A 14,449-nucleotide genomic window follows, 5' to 3' on the forward strand; every position below is an offset into this window, starting at 1 on the left:
CCAACGATAAGAAATATTGCGTTAGGAGGGGGAATAGCAACGTGCTACGCTTTGACGCAACCCTTCATTATCATCATTATTATTGCATGTTATATGATTAACTCATTCACTCGGACGGAAAATCTTTCTTCAGTTGTTTTATATGTATTTTTGGGCGCTTAGCTCAAATTTGATACTACCAAGCTCATTAAACCATTAAGAAGGGGGGTAGAGGGGGTCCCTCAACCCCCAAAATTAGATCTCATTATTTGGCAGTAGAAGCATTTCAAAAGCATATAAAGAGAGCCAGTTTTGGTTCGGGGGATTATTCCTAACCCTCATTTAGGGTTGTTCCATCATCCACCACCTATGGACCCGCCGTGTCCCGGACTGGCTCAAACCGGCAGGTGTCAAACACCATCAGGGACCGCCCACCCACCACTTAAATTAATATTCACACTATATACAATAGTCATTCTCTCAAAATCACTCTCCCTCTTTTTCCTTCTCCTCCCCTCCTCCTCTTCTTTCTCTTCTCCTCCCCTCCTCCTCTTCTTCCTCTTCTCTTCTTCCTCCTACTCCTCATTTCCTTTTCTTCTTCTTCTTCTTCTTCTTCTTCTTCTTCTTCTTCTTCTTCTTCTTCTTCTTCTTCTTCTTCTTCTTCTTCTTCTTCTCCTCTTCCTTCTTTTACTGTTCTTGACAATCCAATTCAATCTCGTGATCAATAATTTCATCAATATTAGGACTATTTTCGCAAGAAAGACCATCACAGTGCTCACACATGGCAGAGCAATCAAGTCCCACTTTCCGACACCCACAATATTTAAGACATGATGTCTTACAGCTACAAGACACAAGGTGCAGAAGGTCATCAGGTGCAAAGGGTTTGGTGCTTTGTACCGGTTTTAAACTTTTCTTGTGATCACCATTTTTCTTCACCATTTCCATCTTCCAGCCCCAATCTGTAGCATCCATTCTATTTCCAAGCCATGTCTGCACTTGCAAATACACTCTAAATATATGTTGATGTGCAGCTTCAGACGTTGGAGGAAGCTTAGCAAGATCAAAATTAGATCTGAGTTTTGATTTTCTTGCTAGTTTTGTAAACATGAAGTAACGTGCTTCATTGATGCTTGTGTGCTTTTTCTGGCCATACAAATTCAGAATAAAATCTTCACCATTTCTTTTCAGTTCTTCTTTAGATGAATTTTCACAAATGAACACTGATGCTTGTCTTTGAGCTTCTTCTGATTTTTGAACAATTTCTAAAGATTTTATTTTTCCAAGGCCGAAAAAAGAAGAAGTTGTATCACAGCCTGTTATTGCATAAGCAAACAGTAAAAGCTTCCTTGTATTTTTTACCTTATCTATTATCTTTGAAAAGTCTTCAATGATCATGTTAGACAGACCAGCATTTCTTTTCTTCATTGGATACACATACTCACGAATACTTTCAATGTTTTGAAATGATCCACTTGAAATCCTCTTCACAGTAGTTTGAGTTTGGACACAAGAACCTGGTGTGATGCACTGAATGCCTCCCATGGAATGGAAAGTTCCTAGTCCATCTAAGGTTCGAATATTTACGTCGGCATTGTCAAAAACGTGTTGAAGAAATCCATCAGGTTCAATAATTGGGGAGCAAGCACTGATTAGTGACGTTATGTAAGTCGAAGCTTCGTTGTATGATGCACACACTCCCATTGAAGACAACATGTTTATTAAATGTTTAGAACCATACAGTCGATGTAAAGTCAAAGCTAGGCTTGTCTGTATAGGTGAAAGGAATGATCTTGGTCTCACAGCAGATATTATAGCATGACCTATAACAATACATTTCTTATTGACTTTTTGTGATTCAATTGAATTCCTCTTCTTTGTAACCTGTGACATGAACATTTCAAGAGTCTCGGGGATGAGATTTTTCCCACCTGATTTAATTGTTTCCAAATCTGGATACGAATTGAAGTCATAGGTTTTCCTTTGTATGTCTTCTCTTATTATTGAGGCAGCAGCTGAAACAATCCTCTTCTTCTCTTCTTCTAGATCAAGAACCCTGTTTCTATACCAATTGTCCACAATTTTATGCACATTGTCAGTAAGGCAGAAAACATTCTTTTTACCAGAAACATTTGTTAATGTTAGTCTCTCTTTGAAATGCTCTTGGAGAAGCTTTCCTAAGTGTTTGTCAGAATAAGCAGCATCATCATCAGCTAAAGATTTAAAAATATCCTGAACTTCTTTTTTAGTATATTGGCACTCATCATTGTTTTCTATATAGTTACATACTTTGGTAAATGTAGAAGCTAATTTGGTTTGAGGTCTACCTTTTTGTGTTTCAATCGGTTTAGATTTAGTAAATTCTGTGTAGCAGTGTTTGTGATAGCGCGCTTCTGCTGCTACTAAGTCTATTGCACTTAGAAGTCGGGCTTTTACATTTTCACCCCATATGTCACTCCTAACGTTGCACTTTTGTAAAAAACTTTCTTTGAACTCGATCGTCGTTACTTCTTGAAATGGTTTTCTATATTGAGTTGGAATTTTAGAGCTGTAATTTGCTGATTTTCCACAAATAAAACAACACAACTTAAAATCAAAATTGTCCTGATGGGTTCTACGAGTAAATCCAGTGGTTGATGTACTGGGTTCATTTAGTTCATGTGTCTTTATAGCTGCTTGAATACTCGAAGGTCTTGTGTATTGTTGCCTACATAACTTGTGTAATTTAATAGTACTCTTTCCTCGTAGTTTTTCATGTAAACTGTCTCTTCTTTTTTTGCTGGCTTCAGAAATAGCATTGATTCCATTCTTTACAACTACAATATTGTCATCTAGTTTGTTACCACAAATTAAACAATTTAAGTCCGATTCATCCATCACTAATTGTTTCAAACTTGTTTGGAGTAACAGGAGCACATCACGCCGAACTGATATTTCTACAAAACTATATTTTTGTGTGTAATCACTCAGAAGGGATCACAAATAAATAATTCATAATCGAACTGTGTGAAAAAATTGTCACCATCAATGCACTAACTACGAAAAATCTACACGTGTTTCACTATGAAAAATTACGAAAAATCTACCACGTGTTTCACTATGAAAAATTACGAAAAATCTACCATGTGTTTCACTACGAAAAATTACGAAAAATCTACCACGTGCTTCACTACGAAAAATTACGAAAAATCTACCACGTGCTTCACAACGAAAAATTACGAAAAATCTACCACGTGCTTCACTACGAAAAGTCTACCACGCACGTCCGAACTTGGCAAACTTCCCTCTGAAACTGACATGAGGGATGAGAATGCCACTCATACGAGAATGCAAAGAACGAGTTTCTTTTCTTTATTTAGCAACAAAAACAATATTGAGAGGAGCAACGTTAGCGCCGCACCCCTACTGCCCGGCCCAGCCATAATAATAGATGTCATCTATTTCTATGGGCCCAGCTCACCACTGTATTGTCAAAATGTAGCATACAAAATACTTAGTCTTTTGTATATAATATAGTTATATGTTATATAGTTATGCTATGAGCCTCACTCTGCATTTGTATCTTCAAAAATATCCATATTATGCATTCTATACAACATCTAGTCACAATGGTTCTCTTAAAATCTAACAATATCATTTTATGAACTTAAAGCCACAAAAACAAGCTACTTTTCTATTGAACATAAAAACTACTCTATCAATCTGAACTATGAGTATTGAAGAATAAAATATAACTGAGAATCTCTCATTTTTCAAATAGACGCATGGCTTGTGCGAGCTTGATGTGAGGGGACCGCGTAGCTCGTAGCGTAAAAGTGTAGCGCGTTGCTATTTCCCCCTCCCAGAGCGACATTTCCGATTTTTTGTAAGCAAGATTTATATCGTTGGATTGAGAAAGAATAGATCTTAAACTTTCATCCAAAGTTTTTTTCGATAAAATTGCTTACAAATAAGTAAATTGGGAAACAAAAATGAGTCTAGTTGAAAAAAGTTCATTTTTTTAGACGTTTTTGTTTATATCAGGATAACTATCATTTTTATCGTGAAAAAGCATAGACCCATTATTGTAGACCATTATATTAGCAACCTTTCTAAAAAAAATTCAACTCTACTCGATGATTGGTTACTGAGATATCGAGCTTCTAGTAAACATCGACATTTTAACTTGAAAAGGGGGTGGGGGGGGAAGCAAGAGGGGTAGGGTCGGGGACTTTTGTAGGGGAACTTCTCTTATACTAATGTAACATTGGGCAAAGTTTCAGCTTTTCACTAATTAGTTCCGACAAATGCCTATTTTTTGCCTTCATTGACTGGGCTATACGTCAAGTTTTCAGTTCGTCACGTTCCTGTTGCTTTCAGAAAGTTCAGTGCTATTCACATATTATTTCTGAATCATATGCAGTTTATTTCTAAATATGCAATATCATATATTATACAGAATATATTATAAAATCACTTCACTAGCATGGGTTACTTTTTTAAATTATTAAAAAACATAATATAAGAACATTAGGTGATTTATGTTCTTATATTATGTTTTTTAAGAATATAATATTCTGAATAATTCTAGCATATTGCCATTTAAAAGCTACACTTTAACTAACTTGTTCCTGACCCATTCCCACTAATCTCTAACTAGTGTGCAACGGTGTAGATGGCTGTGTATCAGCCTGCAACTGAATATTGATGCTGTGCGGCTTGACGTACTGAACGGCTTAACTTCCTATTTGTTCCAGTGTGTCAAGATATGGTCAAAATATGAACGTGATGAACTGAGATCTTGACGAACTAAGACCCTCCCACTTCGATTCGCATAATTGAGAAATGTTATCCCGTGGATCGGGTATTCCTAGTCGCTCTACTTTGGAAAAAAAGGAATTCGAATTTGAAAATAATAAATTTCGAGTTTTGAAGAATTCCCAGCTGTAGGCCACGTGTTGTTTGATTTGAAATTTACTCGAATTCGAGAAAATTCGGCCAACTGTATTATCGTTCCGATGGTTTGTCAATAAATTGTCAAGGTACCATAGAAACTGTCATCATAATAGTTGGTTAGTGAATTGTCCCTAACTGTTATCTTCTCGTGTCTTATTACAGTTTTCTACTAGCTGACTCAAGAAAGTGTCTACAAATCACAAATGAGTCCCCTCCGAAAAACTAAACATCACAAATACAACCGAACAACAGATAGTGATCAATGTGATATGCGTCACTCAAGTCAAAGTGTGTACTATGATACAACGTGTTTCTTGAATCATAACTCAACTATTAGTTTTAAGGAATTATTTACTGAGCAGAGCAGAGCATATGTGTAGGTTTATTGAATAGGAATATATAAAATTGAATTGAAGTCTAATCATTTACTGTGTTGACTTGAAGTATGTTAGGTAGCTGTTGTAAAGAATTACACTATTGGATTATTGACATTGTGAGGTTTAGCTTGAGCTATCGTTTCATTGAACTTCAACTTCGGCAGTCACTTCAACAAGGGGTTCGCGCTCTTTTATTTATTTGCAGCTTCTAAATTGAAACGATTCCAACTATTAAAAATGAATTTCTAAATTGTTAAATTATTGAACATAAATTTCTAAGCCGCGAAATTATTGAAAATGAATTCCTAAAGTGTGAAATTATTGAAAATGGATTTTGGTAGATTGGAGATTGGAGCCATCTAGTTGCTTCTTTCAGAGATGTTTAGACAGAATTAAATTAATTTCAAATTTGAAAAAAATCAAATGCAACTTGGAATACTGAGTAAGTTTGCGACAGATATGTATATAGCAAAAACTATTTTGCACTTGTATCATCAAACTATTCATGTCTCAAGTCAAGCCACTTACATTTGTTTTGTTTTTATAAGATAACTTGAAATGTTATTATTCTAGAATGGAACAATAAATTCTAGAAAATCTCTGCTTTTTGCAGAGTCACAATAGAATGATAGAATTAGCGAAGGGAATTTTCGGTTTTCTGTCAATTAATTGCTGTTCAAAAATCGTCGAACTCGTCAATAACTGCTTTGTCAATAAATATTTGTGCCAATTGTGTGAAAATTTGTAAGCGATATTTTTTCATACCTCTAGGGTGCAATACTTTTTGTATATAGGCTACTACTATACATATTATAAATCACGCTAGAATAATATTAATGGAAGAATGATCATGAAAAAATTGTATTTCCTATGTAAAAAATTGTTTTTAAGACGTTTCTCATCCTAACTCTACTTGTTACGTTAGTATCACTGTTTAAAAACCGTTTGGATACTGAAATCCGACAGTAATAGGTTCAAATTGTACAATTTAATTTCAATTTATTAAAAACACAATATTGTGCAACTTTCGTGCCTAGACTTGCTCTGAGTGGTTGCTAGGCAAATCGCACTCATATCTATTTGGGGGGAAAATACAGCCCTAGATCCGCGTTTAGATCAGAGTTTTCAACAAATTGCGGACGTTTGTTGTGAATTTCAAAAGCTGCGTTCACACCAAATTGTTGGTTTTTTCTACAAAACAGTGTTGTCAATTTTTCTGTAAAAACACAAGTTGCTGCTCACAAATACTAGGGCTATCCAGAAAGTAGATTACGTTTTGGAATAAAAAATAAACAAAGTATAGGAAACAAATTTTATTATATATATAGATGAAAGCCACACTCAAATACTACTTTACTTCACATTCACCATTCAAATTAAGGCATTTATCATAGCGATGTATGAACTTGAAAATTCCTTTGTCGAAAAATTCGGCCGCCTGCGCCTTCAACCAATTGGTTACGGTACCTCTCCTTGCAGCTGTGCATTATCATCAAAACGCTGATGATTTCGTGCAACAAACTTTGTGAAATTTGTGGAAAACTCAAAGAAAGTTCCGTTATTGTATTTCGATTTTCACGGATTCTAGCATCGACTTTTTCAACAAGTTTGGCAGGGTCTCACTTTGCGGGGTCTCCCACTTCGATCTTTGTCGTGAACATTGGCTCGGCCATTTTTAAATCTCATGACCCACTGACGCACTCCAGCTTCAGTGATAATGTTGTCTCCATACACTTCACAAAGCTCCCAATAGTAGATTTCTATCGTTTTACAGTTTTTTTTTGCACTCAGAAACCTTATTACTGCACGCAGCTTGCAGCTCGCAGGATTTTCAATCAACGCAAACATTTTAAACCGGCACAGTATCTTAACAGAGCACAGCACGAACTTTCCACTAGCACGGCTAGATGCCAACTAAGCTGTGCAACACTCTGACCCCAAGATGGCCATGCTAGCCCTGTCCCTAGCAGACACAGATGAAAACGTAATCTACTTTTTCTACAACTGCTCGTAAAACAAGAATTTACATACTGAATTCTCCTCGTAGAACAGCTTATTTCTGAGGAGAATCTACTTTTTCACTCGCTAACCATTTGCGCATGCGCAGTAGATTTACTTTACGCTCGCTGATCATGCGCAGAAGAGTTTCTTTATGCTTGCTAATCAGCTGATGATAAGCAGCTCGCCAAAAGAAGATCAGATCTTAACCTAAAAAGACGGTAATTGTACCGGTTCTGCAGCCATAAAGCTTCTTTAACGCTCTTGCAAAATTATCACGCTCCGCTTCGCGTCGCGTGATAACTGTTTTGCGCGAGCGATAAAGTCGCGCATGACGCTCTTAAAATACATAAATAGCTATTCTGGATAGCCCACATATAAAGCGACTAAATTATTTTTTGCATATTCAGCGTGGAAATATCTATAGGGGAAACATTTTTCTGACAACTTTCTCAGTGTTTCCCAATTTTTTTGTTGAAAACAAGGATTCCCACAAGTTGACGACATGTTGCCGTGCTTTTAAGATATTAGCAACGAATTGCCGCAATTGAATTGAAAAACGGGTTTAAAAAGTACAGCATCATATTGTCTGAAATAGCTGCTATTTGTTGACAACTCCAATGTAACGCAGCCAAGTTGCCTATACTCTAGACATGACCATCAGAGCATGTCTATTGTATGATAATCAACATCAGACTTCATTCTTTTATATAAGAATCTTTCTGTATTGTAGTGAAAGTGATCTAGTACAGTAGACATATACATACAATCATATTGAATGAAACTACTTGAAATCAATGATAGACATGATTTCCAAAAAAAAATTGATTAGACCAATATCTATGATAATATAATGATAATAATATTATCAAATATCACTATCATCAATATCAATTGAACACATCTTCAGCCCAATCTATTGTAAACTGAGAATCGATAATGATCTAGCATGTTTGATTGTTTTTAGCTAATCTGTAGTGGTGATAATAATTTCAAGTTGTTTCATTCCATTTTTATAAAAGAAGTTTCATAAAACATTGTTAGTGTAATATTGACCTCACCATGAAACACAAAAACACAATTTGTTTCTAAACTGTTTTTTTTTTTTTTTTTTTTTTTTAGTTTATCTGATTAATTCTGATATTATAAAATTTGACTTCAATATTATGAACTTTATTTTATCCATGGCATTCATTCCAAACTAGTCCACAAACATATTTTTATTTTAATAACAAAACTCAAATTTTGTTTCCTATTTCTTACTAACGTTCAATTTCCCGATTGCACTTTTGATTAAGTGGTGCATATCTCCAACGATATTGAATGAAATTATTGAAGGATGATAATTTGAATACTCATACTAACTTGTATAAATTTATATTGTAAATTTTAGAATCAAGTTGAATTCATCATGTTTTGTGAAAATGTATTTTCTCTGTAGTAAAAATGAAATTGGAAATGTGATTTTGTATCTTAATTATGTTCTATACACTAATAATCATTATAAATGATTTTAGCCGATGTTTCACATGTAAATTTTTCAATACTTATTTATTAAAACCAACTCATATTTATTAAAGTTATGTTTGTCATTCACCTGTACAGTTTTATCAGCTAATCATCCAATAATTCTCCTGTTAGATTACAGAGTTAGTTTGAAACTAATCTTGATGTTATTCAAGTTTGAATGGTACTCATTTATTCATTTTATTTATATTTTTTACAAAGAAGCACTGACCGGGAGAGAAAAACTGAGGATACTCCTTGTACTATTTTTTTCCCAAAGATTGACGTTATAATGTCAGTATTCAATTAACTTGCTATCCTTGTCTATCATTCGACAAAGCAGATGGCGCTATCCTTGTCTATCATTCGACAAAGCAGATGGCGCTATCCTTGTCTATCATTCGACAAAGCAGATGGCGCTATCCTTTTCTAGCTCAGCAGAGTTGCTGTATAGCTTTTTAACAATCGATAAAAGTAATTAATTAACGAAATATTAAATTTCAATTATGAAAATTTATTATTAAATCATTTACATCAGATAACTTCTAGCAGGCAGTGGCAAAGGAAAAGAATCTGCCACGCTGTTCAATCTTTCTCCACTGCCATTATAACGTGGACCCCACTGATTACAGTACCTTATTTTAAATTGAAACAATCTAGTCATGACAAGAGGAAACCATTGGCCCATCTTGAGCAGCAGGAAGCAAATGCGGGAGAGTCCAGGAGCCAGGAACGGACCTAAATTCCTCAGCACAAAAATCTACAACAAAGTTCCGGCCAGCATTAGTAGCATAGAGAGAGAGGGCAGATTCAAGAAAGCATTCAAGAGTTATCTGTTAGCCAATCCATACTACTCGGTAGAAGAGTATCTACAGAGTGACGACCACGACGCAGCAGCGTTTTCAGTGGGATAACTACAAGTATCAAGTAAGTAAGTAATAAGTCCAGCAGCTTCACTGGATTCTGACTCTGAACCTAGCGCCGCAGTGCAGGATGTTTTCTCACTGCTAGGCGTTGTTGTCATTTGAGATGGGTGTCTGGCTTAGAAGTGTTTCGGCTGCATTGATAGGCATAAAATTCCTCCTAGACCAATCCAAAGCCCGGACAATGTTGTCTTGCAAGGATAAGGAGTCCTCTCTTGACTTGATTTTCTTGAAGATTTTAAGGTCATCAGCATACATCAGAACCTCACAGTCCAGAACTCCTACAATGTCATTCATAAAAATACTGAAGAGCAGTGGACCAAGATTGGAGCCCTGAGGAACCCTAGACGATGTTGTGAAGCTTCTGGAAGTGGCTCCTCTGAATCATACACAAAATTTTCTATATTCAAGATATGACGTGATCCAGCAAATAAGATCCTGATTGAACCCGATATCATAAAGCTTTCTGATCGGTACAGAATGGGGCATCTTGTCAAAGGCCTTCTCCAGATCCAAGTATACCACATCTACTTGCTCTTGATTCTCCACATATGGTCCAACATATGATAAGAAATTTGCCAAATTAGTGGTGGTAGATTTTTGTGGCATGAACCCATGTTGAGAGTCGGTGATGGTAGTCTTTACATTGCTGAAAATATGCCTGTAGACAACTCTCTCAATTATTTTTGAAAAAGGGTTCAGAATAGAGATTGGTCTGAAATCTTCGATACTGTTGGATCTGGTCTTTTTAGGGATAGGTACAACAACACAGTTTTTCCAGACACTTGAAAATATTAGAGAGATTAGATAACTCAAACCTTTTATAATAAATATTTGAATTCCATCAGATCCTGGAGAAGAGTTTTTTAGGGCATAAATTTCCTTAAGAACTTCCTCCTCATTCACATCAGGTAATCCAAAAGATGATGAGCTGGGATTATCATTGACTGGAGTGCAATAAGCAGATGTTGAGATCTTTTTCTGATTTAAGGAGGAAAAGTAATTGCCAAAGTGCTCACAAATTTTGTGTGGTTCAGTCACATTCACCTCATCAACTGATATAGTGGATGGACAATTATTAGCCTCTGTCCTGTTGTCCCTTACATATTTCCAAAAGCATTTCAGCTGGGTTTGCAGATATGTCTCTGTCTTTTGAGTCATAATAGATTTGTCTTGAAGTAATTGACTTTTCACCTGAGAGCAGAGAGTAGAATACTTTGAGTAATCTCTGTCAAGCAAACTCTTTTTGTATATCTTGTGTGCTTTTTTCTTGGCTTTTATCATCCTGATCAACTTGCCTGAGAACCAACTGGGATAAGCTGACCGTTTAGGTGTCCTTTTTGGAATGCAGTTATTCATGGCTTTCTTTAAGACATCAGTAAGTGTTGCTGCAGCTCCGTTGGGATCATTATAGTCCAAAATGTTTTGCCAATCAGTATCTCTCACCTCCTCATACAGTTTGTAATAATCTCCTTCCCTGAAGCAGTATACTGCTTTTGGAGTAGTTGGTGTGTTTGCAGCAATATTCTGAACATTTACAGCAAAAGGTGGATGATAAACATCCGGGGTAACAAATGGTGAAACTGAGTGAGATACAGCAATGTTCTTCAGGTTACTGACCACCAAATCAAGTACACGGTCATCATTTGAGCCCCTATTGAATTGATCCAAGCAGTTCTCTTCCAGAAACTGTAATACTACTTCGGCTCTTCGTAGTGCTTGATAATGAGCATTGGGAACAAGAGAATAATCCATTCAATGAACAGCATCAGCATTGAAGTCTCCAAATATAATCAGGTCCAGTGAGTCACCAATTTTCCAATTTTCAATTTTCCAATTTTCAACCAATTTTCCACTCAGTTTTTCAAAATATCTGCTCAAGGATGACCAAATCAGAAGTGGGAGAGACATAGTGACAAGCAATCAGAAGATGATGCCCAGGAAGTTTGATTTCAATCCAGAAGACTTCAGGTAAGAGTTCAAGGTCCAATCGCCTCGTTGCAGGTAGGGATCTTTTAACAGCAAGCAGTGAGCCTCCACCTCTAGTCTGTCCTGTAGCATCATATTGCCTATCAGCTCTGAACACATTGTAATCAGGTGGAAAGAAGCTTGAGCTATTAATTAACGAAATATTAAATTTCAATTATGAAAATTTATTATTAAATCATTTACATCAGATATCTTCTATAGCAGGCAGTGGCAAGGAAAAGAATCTGCCATGCTGTTCAATCTTTCTCCACTGCCATTATAACGTGGACCTCACTGATAACGGTACCTTATTTTAAATTGAACAATCTAGTCATGACAAGAGGAAACCATTGGCCCATCTTGAGCAGCAGGAAGCAAATGCGGGAGAGTCCAGGAGCCAGGAACGGACCTAAATTCCTCAGCACAAAAATCTACAACAAAGTTCCGGCTAGCATTAGTAGCATAGAGAGAGAGGGCAGATTCAAGAAAGCATTCAAGAGTTATCTGTTAGCCAATCCATACTACTCGGTAGAAGAGTATCTACAGAGTGACAACCACGACGCAGCAGCGTTTTCAGTGGGATAACTACAAGTATCAAGTAAGTAAGTAATAAGTCCAGCAGCTTCACTGGATTCTGACTCTGAGGGTCACGCAGTACTCGTGAAAGGCTGCAGATGATCCTTTGGTCAAGTCTCCAGTTGAATCAAATTCCACAGATACAAGCCTATTCGTGGCAATGCCTGTAATTTGATGTTTGCGAAAAGTGGTGTGGTTTGACCTATTCTGATAAATGATTACATTCAACACTTAAAAGCATTAGGCTATATCCTACATTTGCCCCTCTACTTTGTTTTTACATCAACTAATGTAGGACATCATAAACTATTGTAGACTTGATAAAGCAATAACGCACTTATCGGCTGACGGAGAAAAATTGAACGTCTTTATGCACTCATGCATATGAGTGCACAACTTCCATGCACATGGACAACTTCTGATAATCTTGGGGGTGATTTTTTATCCTTCTGTCTGCATAAGTCCGTCTGTTTCTTTGTGCGCTGGCTTTCAGGTGGACTCCAAACCTACACGTATAATGTTGGGAAACGCATGATTTTATCTCTTGTGATATGATTTTTCATCGCCAATAAAATACCATCATTGAGATATCGACGATAAGCCAGCTTTACACATTGGTGTTTTACAGCAAGGAAAATTTTGAAAAAAGGCGATTTCAAATTTTCCGCTTCATGATGTATGCGGTTCAAGGAATCAGCTGGTTTGAGTTTATTAACATATTTAGTTAATGTAAAGGCTAATAACTTGATATTGTAAAATGAATATGATACTGAAGCCAGACAAGTTTAGTGATAATATGGCTGCTGATGCTCTGTCTAGAGTATGTTCTTCAATCCAAAATCAGGAAAATCTATTAGTTGATTTACATGAGTCTCTATGCCACCCAGGCATAACACGGTTGTACCACTGGGTTTGGAGTAAAACTTACCCTACTCAATTGATGAAATCAGACGTATAACAAACTCCTGCAAAGTGTGTGCTGCTGTCAAGCCAAAATTCTTCAAACACAAAGGGACTCTGATTAAAGCCACTTCTGCATTTGAATGGCTAAATATCGATTTCAAAGGCCCTCTGCCTTCATCAAGTCGAAATCGTTATTTATTGGTAATAGTAGATGAGTTTTCATGGTTCCCTTTTGCTTTCCCATGTCCAGACATGTCATCATCTACAGTTAATCAAAACTGAAAACCCTGTTTTCTACGTTTGGGGTTCCTAGTTACATACATTCAGACAGAGGAACATCATTTATGAGTCAAGACTTGAAAATTACCTAAACTCGCATGGAATTGCAACTAGCAGAACAACTGCTTACAACACAGTAGGTAATGGACAGGTTGAAAGATATCTGTATCTGTAGTTTTCTGCTCCTAAGCAGGTCCTTCTATATGGCACAGCCCTCCACTCTCTTCTATTCTCTGCCAGTCGCTTTGTTGTATAGTACTCATCCCCTCCTTGATGTCGTCCAACATTTTGTATCTTCTTCTCCATCTTCCTCTTCTTCCCTGAATGGTCCCCTCCATGGCATCCACCAACAAGCATTGCCGTCTCATCCAATGTCCCAGCCATCTCCTCTTTCTTCCCTTTATCACATCCAGCAGACTCCTTCTTTCCCCAACCCTCCTCAACACCTCCTCGTTCCCCTCCATCCTTCTCCATATCCACATTTCCAATGCCTCAAGCCTCCTCTTATTCTCCTTTCTCAGCGTCCAAGTTTCTGCACCATACAGTGCCACACTCCAAACATAGCACTTTATTAGCCTTTTCCTTATTGTCTTGTCCATTTTGTTGAAATATATAATGGTATTCTATGGAAACGATTGAGCTAGCATTAAAATCACTTAATTTAGAAATAGGCTAAATCAATGGGAGTCAGTTTTAGAAGATGCTCTTAGCTCAACAAGAACATTACTTTGCACAGCCACAAATCAAACTCCTCATGAGCGTATGTTTTTACACCCACGTAGATCTGGAAACAATGGTGTTTCAGCTCCTTCTTGGCTTCTCAATTCCGGCCTTGTCTATTTAAAAAAATTCAATCGAACATGTAATTTTGAGCCACTTGTTGAAGAGGTCCAACTTCTACAAGGAAATGCTGAGTATGCACATGTAAAGCTACCTGATGGAAGAGAAACCACAGAATCAACACGTCATCTTGCTCCAGTTGGAGAGTACGAAAACAGAGATCAC

This window comes from Nilaparvata lugens, chromosome 9 (genome assembly GCF_014356525.2).
Source record: "Nilaparvata lugens isolate BPH chromosome 9, ASM1435652v1, whole genome shotgun sequence".
Taxonomy (NCBI): domain Eukaryota; kingdom Metazoa; phylum Arthropoda; class Insecta; order Hemiptera; family Delphacidae; genus Nilaparvata; species Nilaparvata lugens.